Source organism: Cyprinus carpio, unplaced genomic scaffold, assembly GCF_018340385.1.
Source record: "Cyprinus carpio isolate SPL01 unplaced genomic scaffold, ASM1834038v1 S000006615, whole genome shotgun sequence".
In the NCBI taxonomy this organism is placed as follows: Eukaryota; Metazoa; Chordata; class Actinopteri; order Cypriniformes; family Cyprinidae; genus Cyprinus; species Cyprinus carpio.
The window spans coordinates 1,136,843-1,160,336 of record NW_024879254.1 but is presented as its reverse complement, the minus strand read 5'-3'; the positions used below and the strand labels follow the sequence as shown (position 1 = coordinate 1,160,336).

Genomic DNA, 23,494 nt, shown 5'->3' with positions numbered 1-23,494 from the left:
ATAAAACAGCAAATATTTATGTAGATAAAAATGTCTGTACATTTAATTGTTCATAGTTTGGCACATTATTTAAACATTTTTGATATAATCTTGTTTTGTAAATAGTGCATATGTCTTGTGTTACAACAGCATTTTGATTACTGGCACAGGAGGAGATTCACTGGAGAACAGATGAATGAACCCTCTTTTCACAACTTATAAACAAACAACAATAATGAAAAAAATCTCTTGTGAAATTTCAGAACCTCGGAAAACAAGAGCATCTTGTTTAAGATGCTTTCTTTTAGCTTGTCAAAGCCCAGTGTTCTGAAAGGTTGGCACAGAAATGAGGGGAAAAGATTCTTAGCACAGAATACTACACATGACCTTTGACCCCTGAACAGAAGGCAACCATTTGCTGAGAGACAGAGTAGGGCGCTGGGTTTGGTCTAACCATGGTTCTGTGACCACCGATTTAACACATACAGTGTTATAGCTGAAACTGAAAACAAAAAGACAAAAAAATGACATTTAGATATGCACCACACTACAAGAGAATCCAAAGACTTTCAAGGCATTTTTCTTCTTGGAAAACAAACCAAACACAAATAAAAACCAACTCAAAATTAGTCAGATAAAAATGCAACAAAGCAGCAATGGTGGAGGTAGGGTGCCGCCATGACAGTGAGAACTTCAGTCAGTCCTAGTAGGTAGTTTAGCAGGGCTGACATGCAAGGATGTGCCTGCCTTCCAGTGGGCCAGGCAAAGGATTGTGGGTAAAGTCGGTGCCATGCAGCTCTGAAATGTGGAAAAGGATTTTAGGAGGATTTGGCAGGGTGGCGGAGGGAAGGGAACGGAGAAAGAGAAGGGGCACATTGCAGAGAGAAAATATTACCTCCGTTTTTCGACCAAAGCGGTCAGTGCTACTCCTTTTATGTCTCTTTTACCCGCTAAGAGTTCCTCGCGGGCGAACTTAGCGCTGCTTTTGTGACGATACATTTTTTTGTGGGCTGGACGGTGTGGAAGTGGGAGACAGTCCAATCCGAGGGAAGGAAAGAAGCCTGGTGGACCAGAAGTTTAGGAAGTGCTTTAGAATACCACCACGCCCAGCCCCTTTTCTTCCCCTCGACCTCACGCCTGAGGCACCACCCCGCTTTTTAAGGTCAGCAGCACTACCCCAGAATCTTCAGTGTCTGGCTCTGGAGAGCATGTTTGACCGGGGTGAAATGACAATGCCCCCAAAGAGGCTCCCACAGAGGCCCTCATGAATCCTGTACCCTCAGCCATGCCAGACACTATAGATTGGACAGGATGTTTCGTGGTTCCGGGAATTCTCGCTGTCATCGTTGACAGTCCCCCAGTAATAGGCCACTCCCCCTGAGCTCCAATTAAGCCAGCGATGGGGTCGGGAAGAAGCGCCACTTCCTGACCCTCCGCCACTTTTGGCTGCTTTTCCCTCTAGCAAAGCCTTGATCTTCCGCACAGAACGAGAACCCTGACGTGGGAGTTTTACTTTCTCTCTTTTTGCCGTTTTAGTAGTTGTGCTCTTTTTGGGGCTTTGTCCATTTTTCCCCCACCCTTTGCTTTCGTTGAGCCTTTGTGATCCCTTAGCCCAACTTTCTTCCTTCTCCGTGTTGAAAGAGTGTACCTGTAGGTGGTGTGGGTTTTCTGTCTTGATTAAGCTGCGGAAACAACTCCACAGTTCCATTGTACATTTGCTTCTGTGCTCCTTCAGAGAATTCTCCAACTTTACCACAGTTCCCCAGCAGTTGAGGGGAAGAGTTAGGGCGTGTCTGGTGGCGACATGTCAGTCAGAAAGTCTCGATGAATGGCGGAACTTGTCAGGGGTAAAGTTGGAGATATCCAAGAGGTCAGTTGACTCTTCGAAGTGGAGCAACCCTCCTCTAGACTTTGCTGCAAGATGACCGTGGGGCTGCAATGCGGCAAGAAAACCATCGTTTGATCTCACCAATCTCCTCTTCCCTCTCCTTCCTCCTCCTCCCTCCCTCTTCAGAGCTGAGTGAGCTGTAGTTGCTAGAGGTGGCAGAAAGTGACCCCAGGGAGTTTAAAGCTTACCCAGTCGCCCTCACACCACTGTCACTCCGAGAGCCAGTCGACTCAAGCCATAATCCGTATCAGGTTGGGAACTCTTCATACGAGGACCCTGCACCCGACAGAGACACTTTGCCTAAAGCGCTGTGACATTTGTGCTATCCCCTGCTAACACAGTCAACGGTGTGGGAAAGCCCGATGGCATCATTGGCGAGCTGGTGGTAGGGGATGTCTGGGGAGAAGGGTCAGCTGTTCAGGCAGATGGTTTGGCAGTGACCATAACTGAAATGGGCTGGTTTGGTTTCGAATGTAAGGTTTGGCTCCAGTATAATGCGTGTGGGTGGGGCCCATGGTTCATGGGGTGGAGGAGAGGAGAGGCAGCTCTGATTCAGAGGGAGGAGAGAGAACACAGCTCTGCAACTGGCTGAAGTGTGGGATTCTGTAGCCCTGAATGGAAATAGTTGATGTTAGCAGTGCTTGATGACTCAGAGGCTTCGAGAAGAGATTTTGCAGGTAATCCCCCGGGGAGGAGTTCAGCATTTCCATCAGTCCCTGGAGCAGTTGGGGTCAAAGTGCATTTTTTTCCATGTGTCAGGGTCATTACTGGAGGCTTCACTCTGTGGCATTACCTTCCAAAGAGTTACTAAGGTTTTTCTGGTAACTACATGGGCTGCACTGCTCAATCTCAGAGGCTTCTGGGACGTCCTGTGTCTCAGCCTCTCTTTTAACGTTTTCAACCGAAGTCTTGCTTCACTTTTGAACTTCTTTATCTTCCCTGTTTTACCTGCCTTTCTTCTTTCCTCTCTGGGCTCCTGTGTTCTGCTTTTAGCCCTGGCAGTGTGTATAATGGAGGTAATGTCCTCTTTTGGTTCAACCTCTGTGCTTTTAACGGATTCGGTCCCCTTTGGTTGATTGTGTACGGGGACCACTATAGTTTTTTGGCTTGGGATGGAATTCCGTACAGTATGGATCTGCTGGATCCTGATCTGGCCATTCTGTGCTTGCGTTTGGGTGTAGTGCTTGGTCTTTTGCAGCCATTAAGACGTTTGGTTGTTTCTGCTGCTGTTAATCCTATTCTCTCCTCCTGCTGCTCCTTTTCTCTTCTTGCCAGTATGCTTTTTTAATGGTGCAAGTCTCTCAGAGTGAAGCAGAGTGTTTGGACTCAGACAGACCACAGTGGGTGATGGGTCGACTCGTCCCAGACGCACTCTCATGTGCCTCTGGCCTTTAAAACGATTAATGATTATGTAATTTTATAATTACAGGTGGGTCCTTCCTACTGGACCGCCGCCGCTTCTTTGGGCACCAGGTCGTCATCACGCTCTTTCTTGAACCCAGGCAAGCGTTTTTTCTCGTTTTTTTCTGCATTTTTTCTCACTTTCTATTGAGTCCACATCGTACAAGTAGTCTTCTCGGTAGGCCCCCTTCCTCTTGGCTCGGAGGGCGGTAGCTTAACTGGCTGGAGGAGCTAGAGTTTTCTCTGGACAAGCGACCATGGCGGAGGGAGAGCCCATGGTCTGGGGAGCCTGTGCACGAGCTGTCATCACTGAATTCGGCTGAATCTTCCGGAGAGTTACTGAGGTCAAAAAGTAAGTTACTGTCTGGGCTAACATTGGGGATCACGTGGTCATCAGCTTTAAGCTCAGTGGATTGGTCCTGGTTTCTCTCTTTTGACCCCTCTTTTTCTACTGCAATGGTAAGCTAGGAAAGAAACCTAGCTGAGACTCATCCTGTAGGGCAGATTCACACCTCTCCTGCACTCCATCCTGATAGGACTCATAACGTATTTGAGCGAGCAGGACGTCAGTATAACTGAGTGCAGTCTCCTGCCTCCTGAAACATGTAATTCTCCACATCTTCCTCACAGAACAGATTGACTGCAAGTTCACTGCGGGAGCATAAGTCTAACCAGTTCCATACGACTCTCACTGATGAGAGTCTCTAGACAGCTCCAGTCCTGCGCCTCCTCTCCAAGACCTTTCGTATATGCTCCTGGATGCAGGATCCTCATCTGATTCGCTCTCCCTGCATCGACCTCCCTTCTTCAGCCCCTTCATTGGTTACAGCTGGATGGGCGGGGCCGCTGAGCAGCTGGTCAGATAGAACCTGGTCACCATAGCGACCTGTGCTGGGGGCGGGCCAAGGCATTGCAAATTGATGCTGGCAAAGCCGAGTACTGAACTCACAGGATTCGGGTTCTGTCGGATTTTTGGGGATCAGACAGCTAAGGCAGTCTCCGCCCCTGGAGTCCATGTTAGAGAGGGACGACCTGTCACAGGTCTGCGGCACAGACCATGGCGTCACAGGTTTGGAACAGGGCACAGAACGGTGAGAGAGATGAAAGGGAGGAAAGAGAAGAGAATGAAGAGAGAGAGGACAGAGAGGTGGTGTTGGAGACACACCCATCATGCAGGTCATGCTGGGCTAAGAGGACCTTCAGAGGTCTGACTCTGGCCACAGAGGGAGGGCAGATGGACAGCGCCGCAGGAGCAATGTCATCACAGCGCCTTAGATCATGTGACACATCTGCCACGGGTCATGTGATTCTAAAAAAAAAAAAAAAAGGCAGAGACAAAAAAAATGGTGAACATCTGTAAATATATTTATATATAGACAATAAAGAGGAGTTTTACATATTACACTGAACTCAATAAGATTTTTAAACAATGTGCAGATAAATAGTAGTTAAAATACAATATTTCAGTTTCATAAAATTTTATATGCATTTTATATGTGCATGGGAACGCCTACCATTTTTTTCACTAGCCATCTCTTGGGCAGGGGTGTGATCTGCCCCTGAGAATCGGGACTCCTGTAGAACATCCATCAATCTGTACTGAATCTCTCTCTCACTAACATAATTACAACTGTCCAGCCTGTAGAAACACACAGAGAGACACAGTAAAAGAGGAAGCCATGAAATCTTTAGAAATTTGTCAGCACTAAAGACCATTTAAAAAACACAAAAATCTGACAGATAAACCAATAGTATTTTTTTAAGGTGTTAAGTTTATTATTATTCATTTAGCAGATGCTTTATCCAAAATGTCTAACACAAAAGAAATATCTTAAGCAGTTTCTCATTGGTGCCAAAATTATTTGCAGTACACAGTGGCCAGTTTAAGACTAGTATACAACCTCAGAAGTGGAATCAGAAAAGATGAGAGCGATAAGACGGTTTAAAAAGATTTTTTCAGGAAACAGTCAGTTAATAGAAAGAGAACCTAGGATATTTTCATAAAGGTCTTTTTGTGTTCCATAGAAGAATGTGAGTCATGCCGGCATACAGAAGTTTTTAGAAGGTTTCGACATGTTGGTGAGATGAATTAAATTTTCTGGATGAACTATTCTTTTAATTATCAGCAGCTAAAATGAAGAAGAATGACTGTTGAGAATTTAATTGATCAAAAAAAAAAAAACATGAAAAGACATCAGTGTTTTCAGTTTTAAAATTCCCACAATTTAAAGAGAATTTATTTATTCATCATGCTAACTATGAGTTACAAATCAGAATTGTCTCTACTAGGACTTTTTCGATTTGTGTCCTGTTTTCACTTTCGTGTCTCTCTCTTACTCTCCAGTATTACAGTGAGTTGTAACAATGTTTTTTACATCATTCTGTCCCTCTGATTGCCCTTCACTGTGAAGTACAACTCTTGAGGATGTGAAAGAAATAAGAGCTTTATAACAGCAGAGAAGAGAAAAGAAAGTGCACTCTCTCTTGCCTCAGGCTCTGTGTGCATGTGTCAGAATAGTGTGCCATAATATGTAAGTAAAAATACATGCATTTTTTTTTTATTTTAAAAATAAATAAATAAACATGACAACACTACATATGCTGTGGGGGAGAAATACTGATTGGATGCTCTAGTACACTGTTTTGAAGTGCACCCACGATGTGAATTTAAATAGGAATTCAGAACTGACCTACTGAAGATTTATGAATTACACGAGTATCAAAACTGTGTGTATTTTCATGTGCCCATGGATAGCTGCTCCCAGGTTTATTATTATTTTTCTATATACCAACTTCAAATATAGATGTTAATTAAACAATTTTACAATAAATCAAATTTAAATATCGCTTGCTTGGAATTCCATATGAAAATGCAGCGGATAGGTGCAGAATTTTATTCAAATGTCATGTTTGTGACAGTTATTTTCATTGTTCAACAAACATAACAAGCTAATTCAATGTATTAATCAAAAGTCATTAAAAACTTTCATCTTTCAGGTGATAATACCTTTATTTTCCCATAAAAATAAGAGCATTCACTATATCAGGATATACTTTCAAATCCATTATGTTTATGGTCTAACTATTTCAATAACTCTTGCAGTATTTATCTTAAAAATATACACAGCACAAGAAATATTTTGCATTCTCTGGATAATTTCAGAATATCATCCGTGTTTCGACCACAAGCTTGATGGCAGAAAAAAATCCAAGCAAGAGAAAATTCCATAACACTCCTTTTCAAAAAACAACACCACACTATTACACACCAAAAACGTCCGGCATGCACTGTTTCCAGATTTGGAAATGGCTATATAATAATAATCTAGGATTTTGCTCCTGCCAAAAAAGCAACAGTATGAGAAAAAGCCTAGAGCTATTCTGAGAACATCATGGCTGGGCTCATCCTTGCCAGCTTTGCAGACAGAGAGATAGAGAAAAGGGCAGTGGCACTGTCCTGCAAACTGCTTTTATTAAAAACTAAATTAATATTTATTCAGCTTCAACATCCACCCAAGAGACAGACAATGGAACTACAGAAGAGAGAGAGAGAGAGAGAGAGTGGAGAGCTAGAGAGAAAGACGCATAAAGAGAGACAGAGAGAGAAGGAGGAAGCCGAATCCAGGTCGGTGTAAGTTTGTTTGATCTTTTTCAGAGATCAATAAATCTGCTGCAATCTGTCCTCGGTCAGTCTGTCAGACAAGCAACCAAAATATCATCCATTTACGTCACAGAAAGCATCACTACGCTGATTGACTACTTAACGTGAGGTTTAAACACTGACTGCAAGTCTGGCTGCTGTGTGGAAAACAAACAGATCTCAGCGTCCGCTCTGATTGATGGTTTTCGTCAATTGATTGATTGGGGTATGGATTTTTGGTGGTTCAAGAGGTGCAACGAGAGAACTTCAGCTCTGTTACAGCCCTATACATGCACGCTGCAGCTTGACAGCATCAAACAAACTTCCATAACATCTTCCCAGGACGGCTGTCCGGTGACTGACAGGTCCTCCATACTCTAAACACGACCATATCAGGAGGCCTGAAAGACGAGCGCGATTTCAACATCTCGGATAACGCAGAGAATTTACATTATTCAGAGAGACTAACAGGTTTGAGTCCACCCTTAATTATGTGAAGGCCTGCATGGTGCGCTATGATTACGCGCTCTGCTATTCTGCATCGCCAATGCCGCATCGGTCGCAGGCGCTGAGGCGCAGCAAAACGCGGGAAAATGAAAACGCGTAAACACAGAATGACGCCACATGAAGCGTTCGTGTTACATTGCTGTCTGTGAACGAGTGCGTATATAGCTGTGGCCTTGGCTTGGGGGGGGGGTGGTGTGTATGCTGTGTGTTTGCCTCACGTATTCCTCATAAGCACCAATGCTTTCTGTCCCTCAAACGATGGCCTGCGACTCGTAGCGTTCCGCAGGACACTGAGCCGTTCCTCCGCGTCTTCTCCCTCTCACAAACACACACCTGTACAATATCGGACGCATCATGACAGCTGACACTCGCTCCACCATTTCTCCTATTGCAGCGTTTTTGACGCGCGTCACACTGGCCCACTCACCGCATCCCGCACATCCCGCACACTCACCTCCCGTTACACCCGTCCCGCCCGCTCGTAAGACTCCGTTTGATCGCTCGGCGTGCAAAGTGGAATGTTGTCATACGTTGTTGTTGTTTTTTCGTAACACCCTTCAATGCAGCGGTCTCGGCATGTTTGCCCTCTCTGAACTGCCTCCCCGGTAGCAGCAGGTGGACGCGCCTCTCGCGCCCTCGGAGCCCCTTACCACTCCATTTTTATTCCCTCGCGCTCCAGGGTTTCCAGGAAACAAACAAAGGTCTGCTGCAGCGCGTGCTCCTCGCCGCATGCTCGCGCTCCGCTATCTCCCCCCCCTTTAGAGTCGCTTTTGTTTTTGCCTTATGTACGTGCGTACCGGAGACGGGGGAGTGCGTGCGTGTGGATGTGTTTTTTCCCAGCTGTACCCCGTCCGTCCCTGACAACGACGGCGCGCTCGTGCGCTGCTGCTCCCCCTCTTTTTGAGACCTGCCATAAAGAGCGCGCCCCCCATATTTTGCACGGCGGCGCGCTGAGGAGTCGGGAGCGCGCGCCGGCACTGCTGAACAGGTGCAGAGGCGCACGCATGCGCACTGATGCTTCACACACGCTCCAAGCACCAGCTAGGGGTCTCTGCAGATTTAGTTTGTTTCCCACAGACAAACTGGTTTTACATACGCAGTTTACTAACTAACTAAATAAATCGAGGGAATTTGAAATCCATAATTCTGAAAAATATTCAGTATTGAAAATCAAAACAATCTTTGTTTATGACATGTTTATGTATTATATGGCTTTGTTTATGGCATTACATCCACAGTTACGTAACAAAAATACAAAACAATAAATAAAGCGCCGGGAATTTGAAAGCAATTTAGAAAACCCATCATATAGAGTATGTAATTAATAAAAAAATAATATTTGTTCCTCTTGTAACAAAAGCAACCTTTCGTTCTTCATTCAAACACAGTAATATTTTTTTTTTTTCCTTTCTTTTCTTGTTTTGTATGTTTGACGTAAGTCAAATATCTATTGTGATTGTATGACACATAGCCTATGTGTCCCAGGACCACAAAACCCGTCATAAGGGTACATCTTTTGAAATTCTACATCATAGGAAAGATGAAAAATAAACTTTCCATTGATGTATGGTTTGTTTAAGATAGGACAATATTTGAAAATCTGGAATCTGAGGGTGAAAAAATAAATAAATAAATAAATAAATAAAAATATATGAGAAAATCGCTTTTCTTGTCCAAAGTTGTCCAGATAAGTTCTTACCAATCAAAAAAGAATTTTTTATATATTTACGGTAGGAAATATAAAAAAATATCTTCGTGGAAACATGATCTTTACTGAATATCCCTAATGATTTTTGGCATAAAGCAAAAAAATCGATCATTTTGACCAACAAAAAAAAACACATTGTTGGCTATCGCTGCTTAAGACTGGTTTTGTGGTCCAGGGTCACATATACTAATCATTTACCGTTTGCACTATTTAATGGAGCGTTCATCGCCCTGCAACCAAGAACATTATTTATGATAGCATTTGTTATTTTTAACCCTGTAATTTACCTTTATTATATCATGATAACCTGCTCAGCAGTCACTTGTGAGCGCCGCAGCGTCCCCGCCCCTTACATCAATGAGATTTAGACTGGCACAGATTTCTATCCAAATCAGGGTGAACAGGGGATATGACCTCAGGTTGTTGTTCCCCCTGGAGCGTGCGTCACGTATCATGGCGTCTCCCTCCGTTCAACATGGCGAGATAATGGTACAGATTCACATAGACATCATCCGTGGAACAGCCATCATTTAAGTGGACCAGTGGTTTGGTGTAGTGTTTTCTTTTTTCTTTTTATGGTTTTAGTCCTATGGAAACGGATCTTATCGAGAGAAGATGCGTAGTGCCATAACCCGAGCAGCTGAATAACAGTGAGAGCCCCGAACACGCCGCGAAGCACGTCCGCTTCGCCCGCAGCAGCCCCGCAGCCGACACCTGTCAGGACGAACCGTGCGAACACCAAACCACGAGCGACATCCAACGAGATAATAGGACCCGTCAGCTGAATCTCTTGGCCATTAAATGACCAAATACGAGAACTTCAGACAATCATTCGGGACAAGTGAGTGTCCAGTCTGCCTTTCAACCGGATCTGCATTGCGTGTCCCATTTAGGCCAGATCTGAATCCTACCACAGCATGTGTGCAAGAACATAAACTGGGATATAGTCTCATGTCATTTTGTTGCACGTAGATGTATCATATATTGCAACAGTTTATCACATTATTGTGACTTTTCAGAATCAGCTTTATTCGCCAAGTGTGCGCAGACACAATGAATTTATGGTTTTTAAGGTGCTCTTGGTACATACATACATGACACGACTTTGCAGTGACTAATGATAGTGTGCATGAATCTGGAACAGAAGATTTGTATGTATTTGTGCATTATTTACTCTATATACAGCTGTATAAATAAAGAGATATGCATGTGTATTTACATTTACACATATAAGAATTTTCCTCTTTCTGTTTCACCAGAACTACCAGTAGAGGCGATTTTGTCTTCTGTGCGTGATAGATTGGTAAGCATCACCAGAAATTGTATAAATGGTGGTCATTTTGTGTTAAAATATCACACTAATTGTTTACAACCAGGTATTATCTTTAATAAACACCTTGTAAATAAAAGCAATCAAAACACATTGTTCAGTCAACAACTGAATAAATGTATGGTTGATTGCATTGCACTTGATTGTTTTGTATTGTGAAATTAGTTGATTGGCTCTCATGTTTCTGTATTTGGTTTGCTAGCTTTCAATTAAAATCAGACTGGTTTTGTTTTGCTCCCAGATTAAGATTAGTGGTGGAGGAGGGTCTCAATCAGCTTCCATACAGTGAATGCACTGTAACCACACCAACAGGTGAGCCTGTTACCATGGCGATTAATTCCCCCATCTCACCATAATCCTTTCGCATATTAATATAACATTGCCACTGTCGGCTCTTGAATTTGTGCAAATGCAAAGTTTCCTTATTTACTCCCTATGCAGGACATAAATATGAGGGTGTGAAGTTTGAAAAGGGAAACTGTGGGGTTAGCATCATGAGGAGTGGTGAGTCCTGCTCAAATTACAGCTCTATTTAGTGTGCATGCCCTTTACACGAATATAAAACGTGTATATTGTGTGAGCAGGTGAGGCCATGGAGCAAGGCCTAAGAGATTGCTGCAGATCAATCCGTATCGGGAAGATTCTGATCCAGAGCGACGAGGAGACACAAAAGGCTAAAGTTTACTATGCAAAGTTCCCTCCTGACATCAGCCGAAGGAAGGTTCTGCTCATGTACCCCATTCTTAGTAAGTACTTGACTTCTATAAACTGGCCTACATATCATTTTTACATTTTCTGCTTTGAATTGGAGGGGGCGAAATCATGGCAGAAAAAAAAAACGTAAATGAGAATGACCAGAACTGCAATTTCATCTGGGTCTACCTGTAAATACGGCTTTAAAAGGCACAATTCATTGTTGCGTGTATATGTGTTCAGGTACAGGCAACACTGTAATAGAAGCGGTGCGGGTGCTGAATGAACACGGCCTGCAGGCCAAACATATTATACTACTGAGTCTCTTCTCCACTCCACACGGTAAGAGCGAACACTTGATTTGTATTCTCATTCATGAATGAATTATATGACAGATATCTGCATTATTTTACTTTTTTTGTAGGTGTTAATGTTAGTAAGCTCTCAAGAACAAAGAACATTTAGAAAAACAATGCAAAATCAGCTGTAAATCTAATCCCAGTATTTGGAATATACTCAAACATTTATACCTTTTTTTTTGACATGTATAATTTATATAAGCTAACATTCAAAGCTTGGGGTCAGATTTTTTTCTCACCAAGGCTGCACTTATTTACAAAAAAAAAAAAAAATGTAAAATTAGCAATATTTAGAAGTTAAAATAACTTATTTTAATTTTAAAAATATTTATAACCGTGATGGATATCATTATTGCTAAATACTTTTGTGGAAACTTTTTAAATGTTCATAAGAACAGCACTTATTTAAATTTGGAAGTAGCAGTGTTATGGAAAAATTAATTATAATATATGTCTTTACTGTCACTTTAATTTTATGCAATTATCATGCATCATTGAAGAATAAAAATATATTTCTTTCTACTTTATATAAAGTCTATTAATAACTAATGATGTGTATAGGTGCTCGGTCCATTGTTCAGGAGTTCCCTGACATCACTATACTGACAACTGAAGTTCACGCTGTCGCTCCGACACACTTCGGCCAGAGGTATTTCGGCACAGACTGACGACCCACCAATAGGCACACACCCGCTCACTTGGATTCAGCTGAAGCGGTCTCGTGTGTCCTCGTTTTGTTTCAATCCATCTAGTAAAGCCTGACCAGCCCACAGCACGTGTCTCTGTGTGTGCAGATTGGTTCATCAGGGCTGGCCTCTGTATTTTATTGGTTATGTATTTATCCATGCTTGATCTGAACAAATGTATTATTATATTCTTTGAAAGACGTGCTTATCCATGATGCCACCAGGATTAAAACAAACTGATGCAAAACAGAAAAATACAAATAAAATATTTTGTATTAAATGAACTGTATTTGTTTACTTTTTTTAAATAAATCTGTTATTCATTTCACACAAGACACTATTTAATAGTGGTCTCGTCGTAAAGCTAGAACTTATTCCCACAAAACCAAGAAAAACACCAAACTGCATTTCACCACAAAATAATGAATTTAAACCATTATCACACAGCAGGGACACCTGATAACGCTGTGTCACAACCCTGATCAGTAAAAGAGAGGTTTCGGAGACCTGATCGCTCCTGCAGGAAGTGTTCCAGGTGAAAACTGAGCATGCGGACAGGTGTTCACCCTCACCCTCATCTCCCTGAGGGCCGCCCCCGCCACTCCTGTAAGCTTAACCTGTGATTGAGATCTTTCTGAAATTGCCCCAGTTGAGAGACTCACTGTGACAACCTAGAAATACAAAGAACGGTTTATATTACATAACTTTATTTCTACTACATTGATTCTTAGAAGGCTTCTGCTTTAGAGGTTTGCTTCCTGAAAAAGCAGAAAAATCATTTCTCATACCTTATTTTTTCATTACTGCTAGTCATCCACCTGATATGGTAACAGAAACCCCCTCAGGTGAGACTCGATGGCAGCACAGAGTGAGACAGACAAATGGCTCAAATCAGAATTTTCGAATCAGGTTGTGCAGCCCTGGATTGGTCTCAAGGGGGCAGTATAAACTTGCAGTCTGAACCTCTTTTTTTCCCCAAAATTACTCAAATCGCTAAATAAATAATGTTTTTTTGTATTACAATAAAATATTCCATGTATTTTTTTCTCTCCTAAACTGCTAGTTTACTTCTGAGAATTTTAAAACCGTTATATTCCGAGTGCTATTTGGAGTTCGGTTTACATCAGTGTGTTGTGTAATCCTACTCTTTGTGATAGCACACCTAAGTTAAATGACAGAAGCAGAGAGGAGATCACCTTCAGAGACCGTGTGAGAACTGGGATAAACTCTGTCTCCTTCTAAATAAAAGATTTACCAAAACCATTCTCTGACTACAGCAGTTGACACAAAATTAGATGACTCTCTGTAATCCTACAAACTAGGCTCTGATTGATTTAACCGTCGTGAACACAATGGATGTTGACTGACTTATGAAATATGATTCAGAATGTGTGTGTTTTACCCCCACATTCCTTTCATGGCACGATGTCCATTTCCATTCATCACTGAAAGACTGTGAGATGACATTCTTGCCATCTCAAGGGGACAGACTGTCCATCCCGCTTGACTGTGACAGACACAATAAGAAACAGCTGGTTGTGGCATTATGTCAAAATTATCACACACATCTTAAATCTTCTGAGTGCTGCCATTTGACTAAACAGGGAAATAACGGTATTGAAATGTATCAATACTGGCATTTCAATCTGAAAACTGGAAAATGTTATGCTGGCTGTACCAATATGATAAAAAGACAGTAACCATTAATGTAACTAACATTTGGGGTCAGTATAATGTGTTAATGTGTTTTCATGTTTCTAAAAGATACTTCTATGCTAACAAGGCTGCATTTATTGGATCAAAAATACAGTTAAAAAAAAACAACATGCATTAGATTTCCTTTTATTTATTCCTGTGATGGCAAAGCAGCCTTTATCATCTTCAGTGTGAAATTGATCCTCCAGAAATACTGATTTGATAATTTAAAAATATATATTTATTGTTCTCAATAATTTCTTATCAATGTTGAAAACAGCTTTGCTGCTATACATATGATACATTTTTTTCTCCAGGATTTTTTGACGAATAGAAAAAGCAAAACAGGATTTATTTTTGAAACACAAAGAATGTAACTGTCCTTTTTGATCATTTAATGTGTCCATGATGGATAAAGGTAAAAAATTTGTGCTGGCCCCAAAAAACATGTAAACAGTAGTCTAAATTTATTATTATTATCCATGATTATTAATTAGAATAAACAATTATTCTGCTAAAAATGATTCTGTCATAATCTTAAGTATAAGTTGTTTATGAGTGTGAGCAGTTCTCAAATACAGGGTCCTTCTCAAAAAATAGTTAGCAATATTTGTGATAAAAGTTCATTATTTTCCATAATGTAATGATAAAAAATTAAACTTTCATATATTTTAGATTCATTGTACACCAACTGAAATATTTCAGGTCTTTTATTGTTTTAATACTGATGATTTTGGCATACAGCTCATGAAAACCCAAAATTCCTATCTCAAAAAATTAGCATATCATGAAAAAGGTTCTCTAAACGAACTATTAACCTAATCATCTGAATCAACTAATAAACTCTAAACACCTGCAAAAAGATTCCTGAGGCTTTTAAAAACTCCCAGCCTGGTTCATTGTACTCAAAACCGCAATCCATGGGTAAGACTGCCGACCTGACTGCTGTCCAGAAGGCCATCATTGACACCCTCAAAGCGAGAGGGTAAGACACAAAAGACATTTCTGAACGAATAGGCTGTTCCCAGAGTGCGGTATCAAGGCACCTCAGTGGGAAGTCTGTGGGAAGGAAAAAGTGTGGCAAAAAACGCTGCACAACGAGAAGAGGTGACCGGACCCTGAGGAAGTAAAAAGTGTTGGAGAAGGACCGATTCCAGACCTTGGGGGACCTGTGGAAGCAGTGGACTGAGTCTGGAGTAGAAAACATCTAGAGCCACCGTGCACAGGCGTGGTGCTTTTGAACCAGAAACAGCAGCAGAAGCGCCTGACCTGGGCTAACGAGAAGCAGCACTGGACTGTTGCTCAGTGGTCCAAAGTACTTTTTTTCGGATGAAAGCAAATTTTGCATGTCATTCGGAAATCAAGGTGCCAGAGTCTGGAGGAAGACTGGGGAGAAGGAAAATGCCAAATGCCTGAAGTCCAGTGTCAAGTACCCACAGTCAGGGGATGGTCTGGGGTGCCATGTCAGCTGCTGGTGTTGGTCCACTGTGTTTTATCAAGGGCAGGGTCAATGCAGCTAGCTATTCAGGCGATTTTGGAGCACTTCATGCTTCCATCTGCTGAAAAGCTTTATGGAGATGGAAGTTTTACTTTTTCAGCACGACGTTTTGGCACCTGCTCACAGTGCCAAAACCACTGGTAAATGGTTTACTGACCATGGTATGCATACTGTGCTCAATTGGCCTGCCAACTCCCTTCCTGACCTGAACCCCATAGAGAATCTTGTGGGGCTACTGTGAAGAAGAGAAGTTAAGAGACTCAAGACCCAACACACCCCACCCCCCTCTGGATGAGCTTAAGGCCGCTATCGAAGCATCCTGGGCCTCCATTAACACCTCAGCAGTGCCACAGGCTGATTGCCTCCATGCCACGCCGCATTGACAGCAGTCAATTTCTGTAAAAAGGATTCCCGACCAAGTATTGAGTGCATACACTGAACATAAATTATTTTAAAGGTTGGACTTTTTTTTGTATAAAAAACACTTTTCATTTATTGGTCGGGATGAAATATGCCAAATTTTTTGAGATATGAATTTTGGGTTTTTCATGAGCTGTATGCCAAAACTCATAAGTATTAAAACACCTCCCCGACCTAAAGCGAATTGGTGGCCCATGAAATATTCCCGCCGCTCTGCAAGTTGGTGTACAATGAATCTAACAATATATGAAAGTTGGTAATTTTTATCACGCCCGTACATTATGGAAAATAATGAACCAGACTTATTAATCACAACATGCTAATTTTCTGAGAAAGGTGACCTGTATTGCGTAATACTGACCTGGTGATCTATTGGAAATGGCCAGAGACCTCTTGTTCTTTCCAAACAACCTGTAGAGCGAGTTTGCCCCGACACCCACATCAAATGCCTCTGCTTGCTGGTCCATCCCCAAAAAAGGCTCGACGGATGACAACCACTCTGACAGAAAGAATGGTTGACGAGAGAATGTTATAACCCCTACAAAAACCTCATACAAAATATGTGAATATGTGAAATGCAGGTTTTACCAAGAGTAGTTTTGTTGCTGGCAAGAAGCCAGATGTGGAAAGAAGAGCAAAAAACAGAGGATGACCGCAAACATAGCCGACACCAGTGTTGTCAGGAAACAAAACATGCAGTTTTAAACACAACTATCAAACAGTTTGCCCTGAGAGAGAGAGAGAGAGAGAGAGTGACGAGAGAGGAGTGCCAATGAATCAATGATTTATTGATTTATCATATCATCATACTGATTATCAAATAATGAGGATTATTGCACAAGTAATAATTCATTATATTACAAAGATAAACCTTGTTCTCACATTTATTCACCGTCAATTCAATTTGCATTTATATGTGCAGATATTTTTATCCAAAGCGACTTTGAATTGAAGCTATACATTTTATTACAAGTGTGTGTACAAATTTCTAACGTAACAGTATTTAAAATATTTGATGTTAAGCGACAGTGGACGTGCCATCTGAGGGCTGAGACTAGTCTCTACCATTCAAAGTAGTTTAAAAAAATAAATAAATAAATAAATAAATAAAAGTGTCACCCACCAGCCACAATTGGCGAGAAGGTTGGCGGAAACTGTTGCGATTTTTTGATAAGCTTTTTGTTTTTTTTGCAATACAACAGTGAGTAGAGCAGGAAAGAGCATGAAGAAGCCTTATAGTTGCGAGAATCCAATACAGTTATTCAGCCTAAACATGCTACGACAACACAGCACAAAAATGCAAAAACCAGAAAGAAATGCTACATTTTAAAAATGACAATGTCATTTTGACATTTAACCAAGATACAAATAACATATTAAAGGAATAGTTCACCCAAACATGAAAATTAGCCCATTAATTACTCACCCTCAAGGCATCCTAGGGTGAGACATGACTTTATTCTTTCAGATGAATCCAATCTGAGTTATATTAAAAATTGTCTTTGATCTTTCAAGCTGTTTAATAGCAGTCGCAGGTGTTGCTGGGTGCCTTCAGTCCAAAAGAAGTTAAATAAAAAGCCGCCCATCCATTTAAAAAGAAGAAACAAAAAAAAAAAAAGTGTTTCACACAGCTCCGGGGGGTGAACAAAGGCCTCCTGTAGTGAATCGATGCATTTTTTGTAAGAAAAATAAAACCATATTTAAAATGTAATCATCACTTGAATCTAGCTTGGAAATCATGTTGTAAACAGAAGCTGTTCCGGGGAGATGAATGTATGAGTTCAGCTTGCACATGCGCCTACCAAGCGGGAAAAAACAGCAGATCAAAACAAATAGCGGTCACAAGAATTAGAAGTACAAAATTAGGATTTGTATGTAGAAGAATGTCGGAGGATTTCGATATAAGCCAAGAGGAGACTGGTTTTCCCCTTGCCTAAAGTAAGGAAAACATTTGCTTCCTTTGTCCTGTTAACAAAACGTTGGTTTTCACGAGACTCACCGCGCACCGGACATGTGCAAAGATAACCTCATACGTCATGCTCCCAGATGCTGCTTCTTTGTAAGGCAAGGCAACAAGGCGCAAAGGCAAGTTTATTTATATAGCACATTTCCTACACAATGGTAATTCAAAGTGCTTTACATAAAATAAAAGTAAAATAATCATGAAACTGTTTAATTGTACAACTATTGGCGCACAAGCTACATTAAAGTGATTATTACGTTTTGAATATGGAGATTTTTTTTTGTAAACACTTCTTTGGACTGAACAAACTGCAACACCTGCTGACTGCCATTAAACAGCTTGAAAGATCAAAGACCATTTTTAATATAACTCGGACTGGTGAACTTCGTCTGATAGAAGAAAGTCATATACTCCTAAGATGCATTGAGGGTGAGTAATTTATGGCCCCAAATTTTTATTTTGGGTGAACTAACCCTTTAATGAGATATTTTATTAATGTACATAGCCATTTTACTTCCTGAAGAACGCAAGCTAACCCTGAATGCTCCTAAATATCTATTTGACTCCAATAGCCTTAAACAGTGAAAAAAAAATTAAAGATATTTAAAGGAGTATTATTCTCACCATTTTACAACCCTTTTATCACCCTCTGACCATCACAAGAAGTAAATGTGGTTGTTTCTTCACCAGAACAGGTAAAAATTTAAACATTACACTTGCTCACCAAAGGATCATCTGCAGTAAATGGGTGCAGTCAGAATTAAAGTCCAAACCGCTGATAAAAACAATAATTCACCACAACTTGTTCATCAATAAATGTCTTGTGAAGTGAAAAGCCAATGTGGCAATAAATAAAATCCATCCTTAAAACCAACAGTTTGTTTTCAGTTCAGCAGTTGTTTTTGGGTAAAAAGCAATTGTTGTGCGGATTACGGTGGTTTTTTATCACTGTTTGGACTCTCATTCTGATGGCACCCATTCACTGCAAATGATCCAATATTCATGAGCAAGTGATGTAATTCAAAATTTTTTCAAATCTGTTCCAATGGAGAAGCCTACACCCTTGGACAGCCTGAGGGTGGGTTACATTTTCAGCAAATTTTTATTTTGGGCGCGCAAACTATTCACTTTTTAATAAGTTATTATACTTAGATTAAACATTACAAAGCCACAGATTATAAAGATTCATAAGTTGTTCATCTACATTATCTGGAAAATATGCATTTTTCAACAGCCAGTTTACAAACCACCATGGGCAAATGATGATCCATCTTTAGTACACACCTACAGAAAAAAAAAAAACGAGAAAGAGAGACAGACCACAGGAGGTGAAGTGCACAGGCCACAGGAACTATTCTCATTAAATATATACTAAAAACCCAGTGTAATCAGACACACACAACACACACACACACACACACACACAACACACACACACACACACCACGCACACAACACACCACATTCAAAATCATCTCCACAAACACACAGTCATTCTTTTTCTCACTCATCTCACTCACTCTCTCTTCACACACTCGACCTGGACTTTAATCAAAGAATGGGAACCTGATATTGACACTCATTGAGAAGATTCACTGTGTCCACTCAAATAAATGTGACCGAGCGCCTTCAACAACATCCTGTAATTATCACACCACACACTCACCCACCAGATCGCACATTTCGACGTCTCCCTTTCATTAAGGGAAAAGAGTGCGTAGATGAGTGGGAGATGCACCTGAAACTGACACACACGAAATGGAGAGAGGGAGAGAAAAGAGACGAGAGAGAGGAGAGAGAGGAGAGAGAGGGTGATTCTTACCAATTTGGCAGACAGACAGAACAGTGATGGCAGCCGATCTGGTTTTAATCAATTGGCAGTGATGACAGAACCTGATAGCTGAGATGAACACACACAAACAAGCAAATACTAAAATCAATAACATTTTCTCCAACCTTTAGGTAAATGGAATCCCTCTTTGATAAAGCAGACTATTATGTATGTTTTCATTCATGTTGTTCAGCATAAAATATCTTGTATTAAAAAGATAGTTTTAGAGTAGTTATCGGAAATGTATGATTTCAACTTTCATCCAAATGATTTAAAGTCACTATAAATTGTCTTGATTCATGACTTCAAAACTCAGAAATGGATCACTCACCCAAATAAAAAACAAAAAAAAAAATCAGTACAAATACATTAGGTACACAGTGCTTTAGTGCTTAGAATCCAAAACTAAACCAAAAAAGACAGTCCAATTGCTTTTAAATAAGAAAGTCTACTTGCCATTCAGGTTCATTCATTAAAAATTAATAAATCCCATCATACATTATCCTTATTATTACTGTTAGTACATGCTGATCTATCTATAAAATAAAATGTATTTGTTGTTGTTGACACCACTGGGTGTTATTGAATTGATCAACTTGTCAAGTCGACAAGATAAAAATATTCTATATATATATATACGATATATAGATATTATATATCTCATATATATATATATTATATATATATATATATAATATAGTATACTATATATATATATATTATATATTATATATATATATGCAAATGTGTTTCGGAGTGTTGCATTTGGGTTACAAGACCATGGCATTTTAACAATTATCATTCAACTGAATTTCAGCAATAATTGACCTAAAAATTTAGTTTTTTGTTGCAGGGTCTGGGTTATCAATACAATTTCCCCATTTCATCAGATTCCAGTTCATTTGCAGGGTATATTTGTAGTTATAATCTCTTTTTGGGGAAAAAAAATGATCTATACTAATGCTGAAAATGAAGGCAGTGTTTGATATATCGACTCAAACGGTAAACCCGTCTCTTTGAAAAATTCAACAGAACACAAATCATAAGCGCCATTAGTTCCGGGGAAACGGGCATACATTTATTGAACTGATGTTTTTGATTTCCTAAAAAGTACAGACCTAGAATATACTTTATGTAAAATATTCAGTACTGGCATCACAGATTCCCGTGTTACAAAGCAGTGATGCAGGGAAAACTTTCTAACATGGTTGCAGAAGATGCTTTGCACTGAAAGCGATTCCAAAATGCACTAATTGCATATTCAGTGTCTCTTGGAGTTAGTCTAGAGTTCAGTGCATTCCCTCAATTACATGGTGCTGATGGAGCCCAGGGTAATGTTTACAGGTTCAGTGTGAATCAAGTTACATTTGGACCGGATCCAGTTAAGTTTTGAGATGTTATTTATACTTCAACATTTATACATTGTTGTGTTTTAGTGGTGATGGGTTTCCTGACCTCCAGCTGCCGTGCGTGTGTGAACTGAACAGCTTCTGGGAGATATCCAGAAGAATCTGACTCTTCTCCATACCGCCACGCTCCTGCTCATAGAGCAGCGAGTCTGAAGAGGAGAGCTGAAACTGAGCACAGACACCCGCACACACACCCGCACACACACAAATACAATTAGCAAATTAGATGGCGGTGCTCTGAGATGGAGAGGGGTTTCCTTTACGCTCATTTGTCACGTATGACATGCCTGACTTGAATAACTTGCAGGTGGACGGCCTGACCCCCGTAAGAGCCCAAGCCTACTTATTGCTTCTGTGGAGATGAAGCCAGCAGTAATGAGGAGCAGTTTAATTCCTCTAGCTAAAATGTACTGTGGTGTTACTGTACTATGGTACAGTGATGCAAGGCCATAAACAATTTTTTTTTAAAGCCTGTTTATCTTGATTTGATTGGTCATCTCAATCATTTTGACATTGAGGAGCATTGTTAGTCCCACCAAGGCTGAACAAAAAAGCATAAGGTAACTTCTAAACTTTTGTCATCCTAACAACAAACAAGCTGGTGCATAATGGACTGCAAGTCTCAGGAAAAAAAGTGATAAAAGCTTGTCACTAGTCCTTTCAAAAGGTTACTGACGCGTACAATAAAAGATAACTGATACGCACAACTTCAGGTACTGACATGTCTTATATCTTTAAGGTAACCAAATATGCACAACTTTTAGGGGTAAAAAGGTACGGTACAAAAAATTTACCTTTTGAAAAAGATATCACCCCAATGAAAGCTTTTGTACCTTTTTGTGAACATTATCAAATATTGGTGGGGAAAATCTGGGCATATCTGAGTATTTAGGTGGGTGGAGGTGACCTATCCCCTCATTTTCTGGCAGATATTGCCCCTGCATATATGGTAACAGAATAGTCATACATTGTTTATGTGGTACTCCAAAGTTAGGCACTTCAAAGAATGTTTATTCTATGGTATGTGTAAAAAAAACAAAAGCCATGGGTGTCAAGTCCAGAAAAGGACACTTTTTTTGATATCGAGAGTAAAAAACCATCACTTAATAATGCTACTGGTACCTCCACAGACGGAGAGGAATGATGGTGGATGTGAGTGGCACTGTGGACAAGGTTTTTCCAAAATGACCACGGTGAGAACATTCCAAAACTGACGTGGAACAGGCAAAGGAACACCACTGACAGAGCAAATATATCCAAACAATCATCACTCAAATTTAACTGGAAGCAAATTTCAATTCATTCAAACATTACAAAACGGCATATTTTCATATAATGAATATCCACAAGAACACAAAGACTACGTACCTCTCTGCGTTGAAGAGGAAAGCAGGACTGTCACAAATATGAACAAGAGTCAACACAGTCACTTATAACATCTGATAATATCTATAATATATACATAAATTAACTTTTAAATGAGTTATAGAGATTCAGAACTCTATCTGATGCTCAATGACCTCAAAAAGACAAAAAAGAGCTGGGGAGCCAAAACATAATTTTTAACAAAAACATGAGCTTCCTTCCTGGACAGAAATACTACAATAATCTGTATGTTTATAACAACAATTCACTGCTATTAAACCCACAAATATACACAGGTCATGTAATTATACAGGCTACATTTTTCAGACTATTGAGTTCTGTATTTGTTCGCAATTGTTCTGAATCAAAATGTTTTTTAAGCTTTTAAACATTATTAGGGGTTGTGATGGTGGATGGCATAATTAATTTTAATACAGAGCTAAATTTGATTTGAAATTCTATACATCATTTAAGTTACCCCCCCTCATCAATGAGTATACTGACATTTAATTACACAGACAAGTGATACTTGAATTCAAAAACTACTTTGTAGCAGACAAACACCAGCTGTCTCGTATTAAAAGTAAGAAAGTTACAAACAAAACATGTTACATCAAGACCGGTTTCACCTACATTTTTGCTATCACCTATGTTTTTTTAAACAACAAAAAAAAATGGCTACATCAATAAAACACCTAACTTTAAAGATTTTCGCAAAAAAAATTACTTACTCCAACAGAAGTGCACGACATAGGCGTAGTATGACCACGATCACAACCATATTAACGATCGTAACCGGGAAATCCAGCATAGATGGCGCGCGCAGCACGCCGAGGCACGCTCGGTCAGAAGCATCACCGATGACCGTCACAGTGTGTCTCTATCTCTGGACAATCTGTGACTGGAGCATCAAGTCACACAGTAATGAAGTAGAGGAATAAGAGAACACAGCGCCCCCGCAGGACAAAGCAAGTTTTTTTGTATTTCTATATATTTCATTACAACAAGCATTTAGAACAGAGAAGAGTGCTCACGTCAACAGAATGAGCTTTCGAATTTTAAACTTGAATGAAGAAATTTTTTATTTTGAATCTTTAAAACAAAACGTATTATCAACAACAC

The 23,494-nt window shown here is 40.2% G+C and overlaps 3 pseudogenes; 1 reads left to right on the top strand and 2 right to left on the bottom strand.

Annotated features, from left to right (window-relative positions):
• Positions 1 to 152: 152 nt before the first annotated feature.
• Positions 153 to 7,919, bottom strand: LOC122144212 (annotated as a pseudogene).
• A 1,657-nt stretch (positions 7,920 to 9,576) lies between these two features.
• Positions 9,577 to 12,182, top strand: LOC122144188 (annotated as a pseudogene).
• A 736-nt stretch (positions 12,183 to 12,918) lies between these two features.
• On the bottom strand, positions 12,919 to 23,137 carry LOC122144187 (annotated as a pseudogene).
• Between the last annotated feature and the right edge of the window lie 357 nt (positions 23,138 to 23,494).